The sequence below is a fragment of the Triturus cristatus genome, chromosome 5_2, assembly GCF_964204655.1.
Source record: "Triturus cristatus chromosome 5_2, aTriCri1.1, whole genome shotgun sequence".
NCBI lineage: Eukaryota > Metazoa > Chordata > Amphibia > Caudata > Salamandridae > Triturus > Triturus cristatus.
In genome coordinates, this window is record NC_140588.1 from 880,786,232 (window position 1) to 880,805,201 (window position 18,970).

The 18,970-nt window shown below is 43.0% G+C and overlaps 1 protein-coding gene across 6 annotated transcripts in view; it reads left to right on the forward strand.

Moving 5' to 3' along the window:
• MAMLD1 (mastermind like domain containing 1) overlaps positions 1 to 18,970 on the forward strand; it is a 296,270-nt gene that overhangs the window by 95,904 nt on the left and 181,396 nt on the right. Inside the window, exon 1 of one of the 6 annotated variants that reach the window (XM_085608012.1) lies at positions 4,988 to 5,050. The exons of the other annotated variants lie outside the window; for them this stretch is intronic. The gene's annotated coding sequence lies outside the window, so the exon portion shown is untranslated. Of the gene's footprint in view, positions 1 to 4,987; positions 5,051 to 18,970 lie in introns of those variants that run through there. 6 annotated transcript variants of the gene reach the window in all.

The following is an 18,970-nucleotide window of genomic DNA, read 5'->3' on the forward strand; positions in this document are numbered from 1 at the left end:
GCCCTCCTTAAAAAAACTGCCGGTGCTCAGACCTGGTGAGACCCGGCCCACTTAAAGCCCCGCTCTCATCCTTATTAACACGCGTCATCTGGTAACATCAGCCACAGAGCTGTGTGATACTTGGCACCTGGTCAGAGCAGCTCCTGAAGGAACCACATTTACTGTCAACCGTTGAGCCGAATAAAGCCTTCCAAAGGCAGGATTGATGGCCTGCACATGTAGCCTCATGTTGACATCAGAGCTGCTCACCACAGTGAAAGGGTTTGGCTGGCATGGCATAAGAGTGTGTGCTGCCTTTCAGAATCAGCCGTTTGAGAGGTTTTTTTCTCCATTTTCTGCAAGAGGCCTCCTGAGGGGAGAGACCAACCAGCTCGAGCAAGTACAATAAATAGACATGGTTTTATCACGATGAGCTCGGTGTGCCTAGGTCTGCATTCCGAGGCTAGGGCTTGGATAAACAGTGTTCAGCTTATATATTTCCCGTTTACTGCAGACATCAGCAGAGACAATTTTGTTAGTGACTCACTGCTGCCACTTGAGCAATAGGTTGGGTTTTTTGCATTTTAACCTGTGCAAACAGTATGAGAGGGAAGGCTGTTCAAAACAGTTTCTGATTGCTGCAAATTATACTCTACCTGAATTGCATTCTTTTGAGCTTGCTAAATGCTGCAGTATGTCCTCCATGCAGTAGCGGCCACTCGTATTGCGAAGTGGTGGGGCGAAGGGAGCGGGAAAACAAACAACAGCAATAAAAAAGAAATATAAATAAAGAAAGTTGCACTTTCCTGCTCCAATGGCTGCCGCCTTGCTCCCTATCTTTACGCTCCATCCAAGAGGTGCTGCACACTGCGCAGGCTCCCAGCCTGCATGTGAGCAGTACTGCGATTGGTCTGAGTGCCTCGGCTGGGAGCTCAGATATAGACTGGGAGACCGTGTTGGTTTCTCCACCCAGCTGGACAGCAAAGCTGGGCTCGGCTCGGGTGGAGAAAGGTCAAGTGCTCATGATGGGTTGACCGTTCAAGGACCTCTTCATTCATCCTGGAAAAATATTATTATGTATCCATGATGGGGGAAAAGAACTACTTAAGAGTGCAATAAAAAAAACAGCTCATCCTAAAGTTAGTACACTTCCTGTATTTACACAACTCACCACTGCCCCCACCACTCGGTGTTCCGTATTGGAAGGATTCTTAGTCCTAAAGTGTAAATTTAGGTGGCTAAGCTTCCTGGATAGCGTTGGACTTGCGCCGGCAAGATGGTTGGCATGTCTGGGACCTATTTTCATTTTTATACTAACTGTCTTAGAGTTCAAGGGTCATTCACAAACAGAAGACAATGTATCCAAAGATTGCGGATCCATGTAGAGTACTGTGCATTTAGGAACCGTGCTCAATACATCTTTACATATCTCGAACTTCGAGGTCTGTTCTCCCACACCCAGAAGCCCTCACTCTTCCATCTTCTTTGAGAGTTCTATCATGAACGGTATCACGAGAATAAGTGGCGCCATCACTCCAGCGCCAGGAGAGTAGGAACCAATCTCATTTGAGATCTGCATAATCAGCAAGAGAATCAAAAGCAAGTATCAGTGATGCCATGGCGGAGCTGCGGCTCGCTACTTATATTCCAACCGTAAAGCAAGATGTGTCATTGGAATTTGGGAAAGGAGATGCAATGGCGCTCTATTATTAAAGGTCAACAGGCATCTGCAAACAGCCCTGAGGAATTGTGCGCAGTGAAACAGAAAGAGTGTTTTGAAGTAGGAATATGGCAGTTAATGCACTGTATCGCAGAGCGTGCAGGAAGGCTCGCTCCCTGGCACGCAGCAGGATCCAGCGAAAAGCTAGAACCGACCTTCTCAGTATATGTGTGTATGTATGCGTGTATGTTCGTACATGCCAACAATTGAGTACTTCCCTCAGTTGACGCACAGAGCATGGTCAACCAGCCAATGAGCAGTCGAGGTCTTCATCGACAACAATGGACAAACATCATCGCTCAAGACATACCTAGGGCCAGGGAGTTGAAAAAAATCCATCATCAACTGGGTATCAAATTTAATTTGTACAAATCCTAACCTTTTGGGAAAGCATGGCTGGCACGTATGCTTGGCTGATTAGTGTGCATTTGGTGTCCGTAGACTTTCTTTCTGTATTTGGAAGAGACCGAAAGGACCTGGAGAACTGGGGAAATGGGTGTTTGGTTTTAAAGATCCCCTTAGAAGGCAGATCCAAATATTGGGCCTGGTAAGTTGGTTGGACAGTAAGTCGGTCAATCGATCAGACAGATGCACAGAGCGACAGGCAGGAGGGCTCTCGGAGACCACATATCCCATTTGTTGCCTTTGATGAAAAGTACGTTTGGACACGTAATCTACAAAGCAAGTATGACTTCAGCTAATGGTAGAGAAGGTAGTTTTGCGGCCATAATGGGATATCTCGATTCACCTCTGAAATGAATATTGCAGCCAAGAAGCAGTATGTGTTCCCTTCCCGTTTCCTGATTTGGATTACCGGCGCTCATATATCCTGTTACAGTATCCGGACTGGCCTCCCTTGTGCACACACCAGGGATGTGTGTATAAATCACACCTGGCGTGCTTGTATGACCGCCATGAATAACTAGAACTATTAAATAGGTAGCGTTCTGCTGTTACCTAGATTTCAAAAGACAACAGGATTGGACTCACTTGAAATCATTGTATAATTGACATTATAAATTTAAAAAAATCAAACCAAATTGTTTTATGTGTTGTAACTTGTCGGCAATGTGATGCATCTTTTAATACCCCACACCACAGTCCCATTTTGTACTCCATAGTTTGTCGTATCTATTCCCCCAGGGCAGGTTAGGGTCCTCGTGGCACTCCCCACTGTCATAGTAGGAATACCCTGCCGTGGAGACGGCTCCTCATCCAAAGAAGCGCGAGGGCAGAGGGTCCAGAGGCAGTCTGACGTCAGTGGAGGGGCCGGCTTGGAGCAAACAGTACTGCGCATTACAAGGGTAGGACAAAAGGGAGATCAACGAGGTAAAATTAGAGAACAGATTGGGCAGAAATGGGAGGTGTACGCCTTTAGTGGTTACGGTTTGTGCAGTACAGCAGATACATTTTCCAAAATATAAGTTATTAATTCTTGTTCATCTTATTAGCAGGTCAAGAATTAATTGTCACGCTCACACCAAAACCAAATAACATTTTATTGGCTCAGAAGGCAAACTCTGGGTTTTCACTAAACTAGGAAAGCATTTTGTTTTCTAAATGAAATTGAAAGCGTGGACCACTCATTCAGTTTTGAAACATCTGGGCAGGGTTGAAACCTACCTATGCAGTGCACTCAGCATCTTCAGTTCTCCTTTGTTGTAAACTGGAGGCGACCAGCAGAACTGTTGCGTCGTTCGCCAGTTCCAGAGGAGGCCATTGCATGTGATGTGAAAATTTGCGCTACTTGGCGGTTGTACCTCAGGTCTCCTTCAGCTGTGCCTGTCCCTCACTTTATAATTAACTTGAATAAGTGTACCACTCTGAAGCGTCTAACTGAGAGGTAGTTCACGCCTGTCTGTCCCTCAAACTACAATTGATATGAAGGGGTGCGTTACTGGTAATCCAGTTCCGTCTATCCCTCGCATTGCATTTGATATGCATGTGTGATATACTCTGGCGCATTAAAATCGTGGGTGGCTCAGAATTACCTTTCTTTCACATTGTATTCAGTATGAATGGGTGAGTTAATCAGAGTTTAAAAATCATGCATACTTCAGAAGTTTGTGTAAATCAGCCAGGATTTAAAATAATATATCATCAGCAAGGGGAAATAAGAATTTAGAGGAGGAAGAATGAGGGTAAATTTAGAGTATAAGTAGCCTCTATAAGGAATTGGCCATATGCAAAAGGTCTAATGGGCTTTACCAGTGGTTATCTATTATGTTTTAATAATGAGATACAGACATCATTGTATTCAAAGTGGGTAAAAGAGTGCGTAAGTACAGGAAAATATGTGAGCAAGGACTGAGTGGGTCTCTCACAAATCTTGGAGGTGACCTACCGTTCCCAGAGTACCTTTTCATTGCTTGTAGATAGCATACCATCTGTGTTCAGATTTACAATTATTAAAGATAACATACCATCTTGTGGGCAGCATACCATGATTTGGGGATATTTATTTTTGTCAAGATAGCATCCTATTGTGTGAAGAACAAAATATCATGTATGGGGAGAGGAGTTCGCCTAATGGCTAGGGCGGTCCACCTCTAATCTGGGGAACCGGGTTCGAGTCTCGGTAATGACGCTGAACAGCCTGTGATTCTGGGCAAATCACTTAATCTCCCCGTGCCTAAAAAAAATGCATGTGTCCTCATGTAACACAACTGGTGCTCATGTAAAGCGCTCTGATACCCGATAGTGGTTCAAGTCTGCGCTATATAAAACTCTGTAACAGAACATTAGAAATCCTTTGAGGTAGCATACTATCTCGTGGGAACATTTCTTCTTGGTGTTAACGAACCGTCTAAGGGGGATAGTTGCAATTCACAGTGTTGTTTTTTACAGAGGTGCATCTTGCCCAGAGGTGTATGCTCCAGTGGCATATAGTGGTGCCCCCCCTCCCATTAGGGCAGAGGAGCGTCGCCCCCCTGCTGCCAGTGCAGCAAAGTGAAAGTTAAAACGGTAATCAAATGAATGACCTTTTTATATTTCACTGCTCCCCGCCCGAGCAGTGTTTGGGGGCGGGCATTGTTGCCGACTGGCAGCAGGGGAGCGCTGCTCACTACCAGTTTACACTGCGCAAGTCACTTTGGCCGGCCGTCATGCGACTTCCAGCCTGACAAGCGCAGTGTAAACCTCTCTACCTAGCTGTCTCTGACAGCTGGGTGGAGAGCAGCCACAGGCCTCCTGATGCGTGGAGGCAGCGCGCTCCAGCCAATCCTGGTGCTGCTCTCGTGCTGGTCATCTGCAGCTTGAAAGCAGCGTCAGGATTGGCGGAAGGGGGTTGCCTGAGGCTCCTCGGGGTGCCTGCTGACGCCAGAAGAAATAACAAATGATAGCGAAACACGGGTAAGTACCTTGATTTTTGTAAACTATCTCCCCCCCCCCCCTTACTGGGTTTGGCTCTTGGAAACCCCGCCCCCCCCCTTCTCCCCAGTGTCACCGTCCGCCACTGGTGGCATAGGGGCATATCAACAGCATAATGGTTGGTGTGCTTTAACGTGCATACCAACAGCATAATGGTTGGTGTGCTTTAACGTGCATACCAACAGCATAATGGTTGGTGTGCTTTAACGTGCATACCAACAGCATAATGGTTGGTGTGCTTTAACGTGCCTTGGACACCCTCTGAACAGCAGCCCTGCAGAGTAAGCTCTTGTCTTTCGCTCGACCCCGCGTTTCATGCCCCAGATCAGAGCGTGGCGTGTCCGAATCAGAAATGTTCCGTTCCTACAAACAGGTTTTCCACCGCCAGCCTCTCCGGCCTTTGTGAGAGTGTTTGTTGCATAACATATGCACTTTATATGCTCATGAAAGCCCTTGTTTTCCACTGGGCCTCACTTGCTCAAATACTTTTGGTAATGGGCCAGAACAACTGATAAGCAGCGGGTTATGTTTTCCTGCCCATTTTTCAAGGCTTCTTGCGTTTAGCTGTAGCTTTTTTTTAGGCGCAGGAGTATAACTCTGCTAAAACAGCAGATAAAGAATGCAGGGGCCATTGCCAAAGGAGACGAGAGAATGCAATGTTTGTTTTCGCTTACAAGCCTTCTGCAGACCTGTTTTTCACCACACAGCCTGCAGCTCGCTTTTCTCTGTGAGGGGGGTAGTTTTACACCTAGCCCAGTGGGGTTCAGAATACGCGTGGCCTTTGCACAGATGCAGTCCAAGTCGACGCCCTGCAGGTCCTACAGTTATCATTGACAGCGCTGGGTTGGGGGGAAAAGGGACATGGCTGTTTTGCTGTTTTCATAGCTGGTACATTTCCTAGGTGGGTATCCATTACTTCAGGTAGTTTACATCCTAGGTGGTACCCCTGTTACTTCAGGCAGTGCACATCCTAGGTGGTACCCCTGTTACCTCAGATGGCACACATGCTGGGGGTACTCCTGTTACCTCAGATGGCGCACGTCCTAGGGGGTACTCTTGTTACCTCAGATGGTGCACATTCTAGGTGGTACCCCTGTTACTTCAGGCAGTGCACATCCTAGGTGGTACCCCTGTTACCTCAGATGGCGCACATGCTGGGGGTACTCCTGTTACCTCAGATGGCGCACGTCCTAGGGGCTACTCTTGTTACCTCAGATGGTGCACGTCCTAGGGGGTACTTCTGTTACTTCAGGCAGTTCATATCCTAGGTGGTACTCCTGTTACCTCAGACCGTCCACATCCTAGAGGGAACTCTTGTTACCTCAGATGGCGCACGTCCCAGGGGGTACATCTGTTACTTCAGGCAGTGCATATCCTATGTGGTACTCCTGTTACCTCAGATGGTGCATGTCCTAGGGGGTACTCCTGTTACCTCAAGTGGTTCATGTCCTATGTGGTGCTCCTGTTAAGGCAGGCGATGCATATCCTAGGTGTTACTCCTGTTACCTCAGGCAGTGGACGTCCTGTGTGGTACTACTGTTACCTCAGGCGGTGGACGTCCTAGGTGGTACTCTTGTAACCTCAGGCGGTGCACATCCTATGTGGTACTCCTGTTACCTCAGATGGTGCACGTCCTACCTGTTACTCCCGTTACATCAGGCGGTGTACGTCCTTTGTGGTCCTCCTGTTACCTCAGGCGATGCATGTCCTAGGTGTTACTCCTGTTACCTCAGGGGGTGGATGTCCCAGTTGGTGCTCCTGTTACCTCAGATGGTGCATCCTAGGTGGTGCTCCGGTTGCCTCAGGTGATTCAAGTCCTACATAGTAGTACTCATGTTACCTCAAGGGGTGCATGTCCTAGGAGGTAAGTACATATCGGGTGCGGTTCTCCTAGTACCTCAGGCAGTTGACTGTTCTGGTGCCTCCTATGGTTCTAAAGTTGCCTCTCCCGACCCTACCATTACAGTACTCTGTGTGAAGCCACATCCAGGGTGTCGGCTCAGCCTTTGATAAAAATGTGATCTGGCTGTTATCCATGATTACATTGCTGACATCCCCCTGTGGAAACAGTGTATCAGTGTTTAGTTGCTTGATAAAAAAGATCTGCATATATGTTTCGGCCTAGTTTGTTTGGAAGATCGAAAAGGAAATTTGTACTAATTTTTCTGGTTTCTATCTCTTAAAAGTTGCTGTGTGGAGTGTATTTAACTTGGTGATTGAGAGCAGTACGCTCTTGCGTTACCAACGGGATAGTCTTGAATTTACATGGGTTGAGTGACATGGTCAAAGACAGCTTTTCTTTACCCTATTTTTCAACAAGCAGTGCATCATTGATAAAAATGGGGTTATCCAAGTCTTTGGAGAATTTGCTGGCGCGCTCAAATGTAACTAGCATTTACCAGAGACTCTGTGCATAATCGGTTTGGCAGATTATCTTAAATTACTTAAATCATTGAATCAAACAGAGGCCAAGCAACCTGCAGTCCTTGGTGATGGGGTCGTGTACATTCCCTCCACAGTCCCTCTACTGTTGACCAGACAGCATCTTTGGAAAAATGTCCTATAGTCACTACCTTTGAGTAAGTACTTGAATAAATCCTTTTATTCTTTGACCCTTTATTTTGCGTGGTTTGGATGAGAATGACAACCCACAAATTTCTGGCTGTTCTAAAACATTTGCCAAAACTAGAACTGATAATTTCGCCTAAAGGCATACTCCTTGTGCGCCAGGTTAACACATATCTTGGAAGGGGAGAATTTAGCCACAGTAATAATAATAGGACAAGCCACTTATCTGAATATACATTTTATACGCTCTTAAAATCAGAAGATTGGGATCCGCGCGCAAGCACGCCATGCTTCGGTTTACACCTAACAGGAGAGTTCCTTACTCAGTCTTTTCTCTTCACCATCCGTCCTCTTAGTCTTTAGGATCTCTTATATTTTTATCTCTTAAACACTTGAAGAAACAATTGGTCTCAAAAGATTTTTTAAATTCTGAATTCCAGATAAGAACAAATGAGCCGCACATTGATTGCCTCAAACACATGCACACTCAGAAACAAAATCAGAATTAAATTTCATTGACATGTCCCATATTCTAGGATCAGACAGTCAAAGATTAGTGCCAGCAAAATTGTTGTTGTTTTACCTTCCGGGTACTTGTACTACTTCAGCATCTGAGATAATATATCTCTGGTTCATAACTGGTACATGCTGTCTTTTCACTGGCATTTTTTCCTAAGTGTTTTCTCTTTTTGGAAATGCACTTGTTGGGCGGGTTTGTATAAATATAAATGGTTATGTATAATTAACTGTTCCAATCTGTCTCTTGGATTTACTGTTCTATTTTGAAGTGCATGTGACCCTCAGTTAAAAGGTTACATATGGTAATTTAATGTGTTGTACGAAAATCTCAAGACAGTTGCTGCTTATCACATAAGCAGGCAACAGAGGGGGGCGTGTACAATGAGCTAATCTTAGAACATTATGTGATTAGATAAGTAGAGAAATGGGTTTATATGGAAACATTCATTCAATTTTCCTGTGGATTTGGATATTCAATTGATACAATTTTTAGATTGGTCAATTTAATGTCCGCCAGTGTTAAGGTAATATTGTCAAAACGTATATATATTTAGTATGTGTGTGTGTGTATATATATATATATATATATATATATGTATATTCACTGAAAAAAACATAGATTTCAAGCACATTATAGTTAGGAATTAGCATTTAAAAAACCTTAGAAATTCACTGTCAAAATCCATAGGTTTCAGGGGCGTTATAGTTAGTTGGACATTTCACTCATACAAAACCTTTGAAATTCCCCCGTTATAGTTAGTTCAGCTAGTCAGCCTACTGATCATACACCATTTAAATCTGCAGTAACAAAACCCAAACAAACAACAAATTGTATGTTGTATGTTGGTACACACCCGGCGGCCATCTTAAAGTATCATTAAACACATCATCAATATTACTGTTTTTAACATTGTCACGCTTGGAACAAAATAATCGATGAAAATAAAGAATAATTATGACAAACAAATATACTCGGGTTGATATACGTAAACTCACATTTTAAAATTTTCAATTTCTACGTATCCCATGTATTAATATAAAAATGTAAAAATTCACTTTATCACTAGAACCTCATTTCTGTTGAGTGCAGCGGCCATACATGATGCTTGATAAAAATGTAAAAATTCACTTTATCACTAGAACCTCATTCCTGTTGAGTGCAGCGGCCATACATGATGCTTGGTAAAAATGTAAAAATTCACTTTATCACTAGAACCTCATTCTTGTTGAGTGCAGCGGCCATACATGATGCTTGGTAAAGTTGTATTAGCTTGATTAAACATCTTAATGTACATTTTCACTGAATGGCAATATCTACATGGTATTTTTTTATGTTTTCAAATAACTTTATTTTGACTTTTATACCCAAACAAATGTTACTTATGTAGTTATTAGTAGTAGGGTTAACCATCTTCGAGTTATTGTGCAGGGCATATATTTGAGGTAATTGAGATGCATACAAGAATTTCTCAAAATCACCATATCGCAGATCCAGATTTAGCGAACAATTTCTACTATAACCATGCTTTTTGTGTCCCCTTGTCTCTGCTTTAGTCAATGGGAAATTCTACACTCTACAGAAACGCTACCCTTAAGTACACCTTCTGTTACTTTCATTTTCATGGAAAAGGCAAGTGTTTACAGCAAGTTTCACTTCGAGCATTACGGTAATATGTGGTGATTTTCTAGAGATTTGTCCACTGCATTTTTACAGAAAGTGTGGGAGGGTAGTTTAGTAAGTGGTGGAGGTTTCCCGGGGCATAAAGGAGCTGAGAAGCAGTGGGAGATTTATAGGGGATTTTAACTTTTGCCTTTGAATGTTATTGATGAGTTTTAAGTAAAGTTTTTTAGAGGAATCTTTCTAAAGTCTTCCAAAAAACTGTGTAGATTTGAAGGGAGAGTGTGCTATCCAGCAGTGTTTCAGCTTCTGCACATGTAGTCTTTATATGTGATCCTGGTGGTATTTTTCAAGGCTCAAAATGTCAGATCAGTGCAGAATTGTGCAGCCAAGAAAGGCCAAGATCGTGTCTGGCAGGACCCGGGCGGTACCATGAGTGCCTGACTTCTTGGAATCTACCTCCAACCCTGGCCCTCCATTTCATTTTGCAGTTTTCAGACAACCTTATTTTTGGTAAATGTTACATTTGTCTAGGCTGGAAGCAGGCCACTGTTGTGCTTTGTGGAATGTGCCACACACATACCCAAGGACATGAATTTGAGATGAGTTCCTTCAATTGAGTGGTGCTGATTAATTGAAGGGGTCAGAGTCCCCTGCAATCGATAACAATCCCCTGTTCGAATGGGGTGGCATCAAATTGCACGAGCACCAAAAGCACGTGTCCATGTTTGCATCCAGGGCAGTTATGTAGTGTGGCCGTATGTACCCTGATGATCTGAACACCCTGTGCCCAAATCACAGAGCTATGCGAGTGTCTAAGTGACACTTGGGAGCGCATATATTAGCATTTAAGAGTGCTAATTCAACTGTGTTATTCAAAGAATATGAATCTACAGTCATAAATGGATTTACTCAAAATTGTGAGGAAATCTGAAAGGTAGGTTGTCGCCATACCACAAAGGGAAAGCTGCAAACGCTGGGGAATCACCACAGACCTCCAAGAGTTTGGACATTTCCTGAAACATTGCGGGTAGTTTGCCACACTGCAAACAGATGAAGCTTTACATATGTCCAAGATGGGGTTGAATCTGTTTTCAGAACTGAAAGTGAGCGAGAAAAGCTCTGAAATTGTTGGGGTACAGAAGAAGGGGTAAATGTCTTGTCAAAGAATTTTCCCAATGGGGAAAAAGAAAAATCAGTAATTCCATGTGGAAATGTACACCTCTTACATTTCAAGGTGCGTAAATGTTTATGCATATCATTACACCTGGGAAGCTGGGACAGTGTCAAATTCTAGGAAGTACTGGAAATCTTTGTGAATTGCTTGAAATTCCACAATGGGCTCCAATCGTAGGACTAACCTTACCGGAGCAAATTATGTTTGGTGACTAAGGCCTCGCTTCTCTTAGAAGACTTTCAATCGAACTAGTTAGCACAAAACATTTAATGTATGAAGAGTTAAATAATCACTGCTGTGATATTTTGCAAGTCAGTTTGAAAGGTATGAAACCCAGTCCAGAAATCAAAATGTACTGCGTGCCAGGAAATCGTGCAATACAGACAGCCGGGGAAAGCCCAATGTTCTCCCTTTGGTAGCTCTCTTCTTAGTAATTCAGCTGTTAGCAGTCTGAGGCTCAGTAGTTGCTGCTCTATTTGACATCTCCTGCAGCTAAAGCTATGCCGTGTGGCTAGCTACAGCTCGTAGCCAGAGAGAGAGTGCATAGTAAAAAGCAGGCACGCGAGATATGTTCTCAGAATGTGAGCTCCTTACCAGCCTAAAGACACGTGCATGTGCAATATTTCTGGACCGTCAGTGGACAAGATCATGAGTATTTGGGTAGAATAACAGCAGTTTCCGTACAGTCCTTGTCTACCTTTTCCGTCAAAAGAGAAACAGCTTTTAGTTGTATCTTTCTAGTAATTGATATAAATGTTTCATTTTCATTATTCTTGAATTACCAGAAGTTATGACTTTTCATATTGCTATTGTTGTAATATGATTGTATTGATCTCTTAGATGCTGTTAACTTATTTTAAACATTTTAATAAAAATTGTTAGTCTTCTGCTATCAGATGCTACAAAATAGCAGTTTTCAAAATGTTCCCTGCAGACCCACTGTTGACTGTTACGCAACGGGCCTCCATGGTCTACCACAGCCATCTTTTCTTATCAGTCCAGTACTTCAAGTTCTATGGAACGCTGCCCTGCGATGGGTACTGAGACACTCGTCGCCGGTGGACAGATGCACAGTTTAGACGGTAGCGCCTCTCCATGAGCTCAAGCCCTATTTTGGGGGCTTACAAATTGATGCTTCATGGTTCCTCTTGCAGCACATCACATTGAGCTCATCTGCTCAACTGAGGAAATGCCAGAGGAGGTCACCAGAAAAAAAGTGCCCTGGGGAAATTCACTCAGTAACTATCTTCCCACCATGAAGTTGTGACCTTGTATGTACAGCAGAGTACACAACGGTGCATTAATGTGCCAAAGAGCAATTTTAGCAACGATCACATGATTGAAAGTGCCACTGAGGGAAATTAGAGCGACTTCTGATTTTGCAATCGCACTGTATTTGAAATATCACTTTTTGACCGACCCTACGGGAATTTTCCTCAGATGGAAGCACTTTTGCAGGGATAATTCAAGTTTCAAATGTACCAATTAAATAACGGACAAACCACTGACATAATCAAAATGAATACGCGTCCTACAAAATAGGATGGTGGCCCTCTTAGATGTCCCCCGCACACAGTATAACTTCATAATGCAAGTGCTGCCCATAGTAGTGGGAGTCTGGCATACCGTCCACCTCGGGGACCCTCTGTTTTAATGACAATGGGGCCCGGTCTGCTGCCAGTACTCGGGGCGCCCAGTATTAACGGCAGTGGGATGCTGGTCTGTTTGCATTCCAGTGACCCTCTGTTTTATTCAATGACAGTGGTGTTCTAACCTGCTTTCTATGTCCGAAACGCTCAATAATAAAAGTAAAAAGAGGGATCTGAGCTGCAAACAGGGCCTGGGATCCAATGAGAGTGGTTTCTGGCCTACTGCCAGTGTCAGGGAGCTGTAGTTTTAACAGTGGTTTATCTTTGCCCTGCTTGCAGTGTCAAAGTCCCCAGTTGTGGTGTTCTGGCCTGCTGCCAGTGTCTAGGACTTTGATTGTTATTACGTGAGTGTTCTAGACTTCTGGGCCCCCTGATTTATTGACAGAAGATTTCTGGCCTACTGTCAATGTCTGGGGTCATCTTTTTTCACTAGAGTAATTTTCTACCTTGCAGCGGGTGTCTACGACCATCAGTCCTTGGGACCTTTGGTTTCCTGCAGTGTAATGGGCATGTTTGCCCACACTGGTGGTCGAACCCTTTCAGGATGACGGTATAAACTCCAGCGACTAAACTCATTATCCACAACTTTTCTGATTTTTAAAGCAATGCCCGGAGACTTACAATTTACATATTGATGTTCAGTAGGTGAGCCGAGTTTGGGAATTGACGCTTTACCTTTTTTAAGAATCCCTGTAGTGTTGTATATGGATGCGTCCACAAACTTGGGAAAGGAAACGTATGAGATTTGTCTAGATGATGCAAGAAAATACATTGAGCTATTAAAAGCAAACCTTTCATTGACGTACTGTGATGCCCTGATGAAGTGGTTGTCTTATTGAACACCGCAAATCGTGTTGGTTGTGCTCTTGTGACTACTAAGAACTTTGGTAGAAAATTCTATTATGTAATTAATTATTTTTCCTGTTCTAGATGTAACCTAGATATGAATTATGTTAATGTCGATTGGGTATTACATGTGGTTAAAAACACAATAATAGTAATTTTAATGTGTGAGGATTAAAGACTGAGAGACTTAGTTAAATGAGAAATTACTACAGTGACATTTATGCTCGTATTCCCCCCTAACCACTGAACTCTTTGTTGGGTACTATTGTACACATTTTCTTCACCACAAAAGTTAAACAGATAATGAGAGGATAGAGCTAACTTAATTCTTAATTTTTTTTATCATAAAATAGTTCTGAGAGAAAAACATCAGTTGTATCTCTATACGTTGTTTATTTAATGCTTGGAATTTGATATCTGAAAACATGAACTCTGCTACCTTAGAGTGATTAACGGTGGAGGGTGCGTTGTACAACGCAGGGTGCCTGAGAGGATAGGTCAGTTCTGTATGTAGAGCTCGAGATGTTTAGCCAAGTTCAGGATGATGGATTCCGATTCCATTGCTTATCTCTTTGGAGCGGAGAAGTCGATGGGAAAGCTTGATTTTAGGGTCCAAGTTTGTCTTGCCACCAGCCCTGTGGTTGGCAACAGTGGGAGCTGTTCCAGGCATTTTACCAGGGCTCTTCCTTCCCATTATGGTGTTTTCAGATCTGCTCCCAGAAAGTGGAGAGCAAATGGTGTACCTCGCTGTGTGACTAAACAGAAAGTGAGGATCAAGGGTTGAAATCTGGTCCTGAAATGGCGAAATTCTGAGTCGGACTGGCTATTGGCAGGACTATGATTGTCTAAAGGAAAAACACATTATCTGTTGAAATAAATGGCAACAAATTGAAATAATTTTAAAAAATTGTACATAGTTTTTTCTAACTTATTTTGAGATTCTCTTGAGGATGATTCTATAGGAAATTAAATTTGGGCGATAAGATTTATTAAGAGTAAAGTAAAAAAGCTTTTTTGCTTCAGCTTAACACATGGAGAAGAGGGGTGTACACATCAACAGTATGGCAAAACAAGAAAGTTAAATCAACTTGATGGTCCTTTCATAAACTCTTAAATACTGAGGCAATGCGCATGACTGTCATTCCAGAATTAGGTTTTTTAGGATTTTATTACAACTGATAACAAACCTACCTTAATTTGAGTCCATGGCCAGAAATTCCAAGTCTGAATTACCATCAAGATTTTAACAATTTTATAATACCTTTAACAGAGTTGTGATGCTCTCCTGCTGTCACAAGCAGAGGTATTTGTTGGCATCAGTGAAGCTTTGGCAAAAAAAAACAAAAGAGCATGGATCAAGTGGTGCAAGTGCACCTCAAAACACAACATAATGCTTAATGGGCTCACCATGGATTTGGCGTTTACACTGCTGGCAAAAGGGTTTTTAAGAAATATAAGAAAAGAGAGTTGATGCATTTTAGTCATCCAGTTGTATGGCAGGAATTATGTAGAAAGCAGAAAAGTCCTTGATGTTTTACATTAACAGTGAGCTTAAGTACAACGAGGAATGTTTACAAGCAGTCACAACTTGTGAACTCAGCAAAACTTGAGAGAGACTATGCAACATGCATAATTTTATTTGATACTATAGATCTACGTCCATAGGCTCAGAAGCATTATGGTCCAACATCAACTTTTACCTTGTCTGATGGCCCTCGCCATGATGAACGCAAATTGACCAATTCTGTCTATGAGTCCCTTGGTTGACCGTCATCCCATCTTTGTCTGTGATGTAGACATAAAATACTTGTGTGTTCCACTCCATCCTGCCAGTTAGCTTATATCAAACCAGGTGGATAGGTCAAATGGTATATTTTATTCTGCATAATTGGGATTGTTTTGAACTTGGAGTACTTTTAGTGTCATAATATGTTCTTATTTTAAATTTAGTTCAATGGCTGTGAATTCTACTTTGACTCTCGTTAGTATGCAAAAATCTGTAGAGCTGTGCAATAACAATTTTTCCTGTATACCCTTCTCTGGGCCCTTTGTCAAGTTTCGCTGTTCTGTGATAGAGATGGAACACTTGCTACATTTGTTTATCTCCTGTCCATTGGGAACTCATCACCGCCAGTTACAAGGTATTTATTTTAACTTGCCTAGGTCCACAAACACTTTAAAAAAAGGTCCTCGGAGGAGGGACATGATTGGGTGGCCATCAAACCAACTGAACTTCTATCCTGAACTTCTGTGTCTTCTACTACTTTGCCTGCAAGACGACTTCAACTCCTCTATCGTACAGCTTGTAATTTGTCACTACCTTTCTGGGCACAAATAAACTGTTGCCACTGAACTTGTGATTATTGTCTCTGAATTGCGGACCTCGTTCACATGTGCTGTTGCAGAAGTACATCTCATTCCTGTCCTGGGGCATGCTAGGACATTGTTCTTTTTTGAGTTTTTTATAGCGTGAACTAGACCCTAAGGTATCTGAGCGCTCCACATGAGCACCAGTTGTGTTACAGATGGACACATTCATTGTTTTTGATAGACACGCGTATATTAAGTGATTTGCCCAGAATCACAGGATGTTGAGCGTCCCTCAAAAGACTCGAACCTGGTTCCCCAGTTCCAAGTTTGACCGCCCTACCCGTTAGGCCACATCCTCTCCTCTGTCAGCCTGGTGAATAGGCCTGCCCCAGTTCCTTTTAGTGTTCATAAAAGCTAGTGCACAATATGTCTGGAGTAGTGGTGAAGATCTCATAATAGGCTTCATTGCGTGCCTATCACTGTGGTAATAAGGTACATACCTGTGGAGTTTGTCTTTTTTCATTTATTCTTTTACAAAATGTCCTTTACCTTTTGACCATTGTAGAGTGCTGCGGTCCTGCCAGCGTCTATATGGCTTGCAGTCAGGGAATCTAAAATTCAATAATGGGTGAGAGTCCCAAAACATAATTCTTCTTCGTTCATGGCCCCTGTTTGAGTGGAGTTAATTTGTAGGGAAGCTAGAGCAGTTCGCTTTTAAGGTTTAAGATGAAGCACATGTAGTCTGGTGGTGCAATTAAGTTAGGATCTAGTGCATTCGACAGCCTGGGGCCTTGGACTCCCAGGATCCGGTCTCCATGATTCATCCAATTGAAGGGTAATGGCGGAGTGCAGATTCCCGTTAGGCATATATCGCAGTTCTGCTTTGTCATATCCTGATCCTCTGCTGCAGTAGACCTTATGGACAATACATGTCGGACTGTAGCATGCTATTGAAATAATAAAAGGGGATTCAAATATTGATTGCCTTCAACTTCGATTTATTTGCCTATTGGTTGTTCAGTTTGTATTCAGCCTTCTAACTATCACCCCCAATGCATCTGACGCTTAAAACATTCTAGATTGTAGCAAGATTCGGATTGGCACACATTCTAATATCTTTGCGTGGTTTCAATATTACATTGCAGAATTTCCTTTTTATCTCTCATTTTGGGGAACGCCCTCTGTTGGCCTTGTCCCATGGTGTAATTGGCAGGGAGGTGAAACATAAAGTTTTAAATGCTGTAAAAGGATTTGTCAACATTCTGTCATTTAAGGCACAAGTAAACTTAGCAGCAGCAAATAAACACTTCTTAAAATAAACACTCCCTAAAATGTCAGTATACTTTGTAAAATCAAAGCCACTCCTTTCATGATGCCAAATGGCTGACAGCTGCATTAATTAGGCCTTGGAAATCTTTAGGAAATTTCCATTTCCATGTCTTATGAGCTGAGTTTGATCGGCCATACTTCTCATCCGTTCGTCTGTTTTCGCTCTGTCCCTTTTGTGGACTTTACTCCTCTCTTCCTGTTTCAGGTGGTCTTTCCTACTGACAGCATGTGGTGCCAGTGCAGCCGTAACAATGTACACTTAACGTTAGTGATGTCTACTACAGTCCTCGCCAGTGGCTTTTGAGAATAGATGAAGATCTACATTTGGGACGCAAAGAGATATAGATGATTTATTTATTTCATGTATATGTTAAACCTGTGCATGCCCTCCCGTGGCTCATTCACTGCACTCTTTCAACAGTTCGTACGTCACGTCCGTGTGGCATAAGAGAGTGTTCATAAGCAAGCCATTCCACCTTGCTGCTGTGGCTTTTGGAATGAGCTTCTTCGAGACTCCTCATTCCCTGAAAGAAGCTTTCAACAGGGTTGTTCTTGATGGTGCAGGACTCTGAATAGGGCGCATTTTTACCGCAAGAGTAAGGATTCTTGCATTCATTGAGCTGTCACGCAGAATTGTCGACAAAGACAAGGCTCAATGTTCTCCCTGAACATGGGATGACTTGATTGGGACCTCATATCCAAACAGGTTTCGAATGGTGTGAAGCTTGTTTGTTGGACATGCGTAGATTTGTGTGGTATCAACGGTGTGAAGCTTGATTGTGAGGCATGCGTAGATTTGTGTGGCTAGCATTTTCCCAAGAGTTTATTCTCTTCCTGCAAGGGGAATGTACCTCAAAATCCGTTTCCCCAATTCTAAACAATTTCTAATCGTCAATTGTCACCTTGTGTTGCAGCAGGGCTGGATCATCTTTTTAGGATCATTGCAATGGACTCAACACACAGACATTCTCAAGTTTTTGGGGTAGACTGTAAGCAGGGCCACAAGAATGCTGCATTCTGCACCCACATTGTTTTCCAGATAATTATGGATTAGCTGCATTTGCCACATAATCCATCATCTGCTCCATAATCTGCAGATTTCAACACAAAAAAATATTGTTTTTAGCTCAAACGGATCAAAAGTTACAAAACAGGCAGCAATACGTGTTGCTGTGCAATGGAAATTCCTTAGCAAATAACCCTGAGCTGTGTAGACAGTGTTAATGTCTACAGTTTGCACAATAATGAAGTAATACTATCAGAAATGTTTCGCATTATGTCACATAATCTGCATTTTATTGCAGCATAATTTAGTCAACCCTGCTGCCTGATTTGCCTCTCCCCTGCCGCATAATTCCAGTGCCCCTACCAGTAAGTAGCCGCCTTCGGCTTCTCTGTAGGCGCCTGGGAACCGGCCCTGATGATGCCAGAGTGGTTCCAGAGAGAGGTCTTTGAGTCCCTGAAGGAAAGGAAGGTGCTCCGCATTGCCTGCCTGTGCCTCGTCTCACATTTCGCCGGCGTGCCGTTGAAAACAACAATGGATTTTTCCGCTGCCTACTGGATTTATGACAGTCAGCGCTGTTTTTACCTATCGCTGTTAACTTAATTTAGCCTTTACCGCTGCAGGTTTCCACACATCTCGAGTTAAAGATCCTCTGTGATTGAAAAGCTTTTCAGGAAAAGCTAAGTGATTCCAGTGGGTGAAGTAAAATGTCAGACCTGTACGGCAACAGCAGTCCTTTCTTCCTAAACATGGACGGCGGGCTGAAGCGCTCCTGCCGCGCAGCAGTTTGTTTGCTCGGCTCCAGGAGTAATCCATGGATTGGGTAATGGAACGCGCACTCTTACCTTTGAGGCTCGGAGCAATTAGCATAAATGTCAGTGGC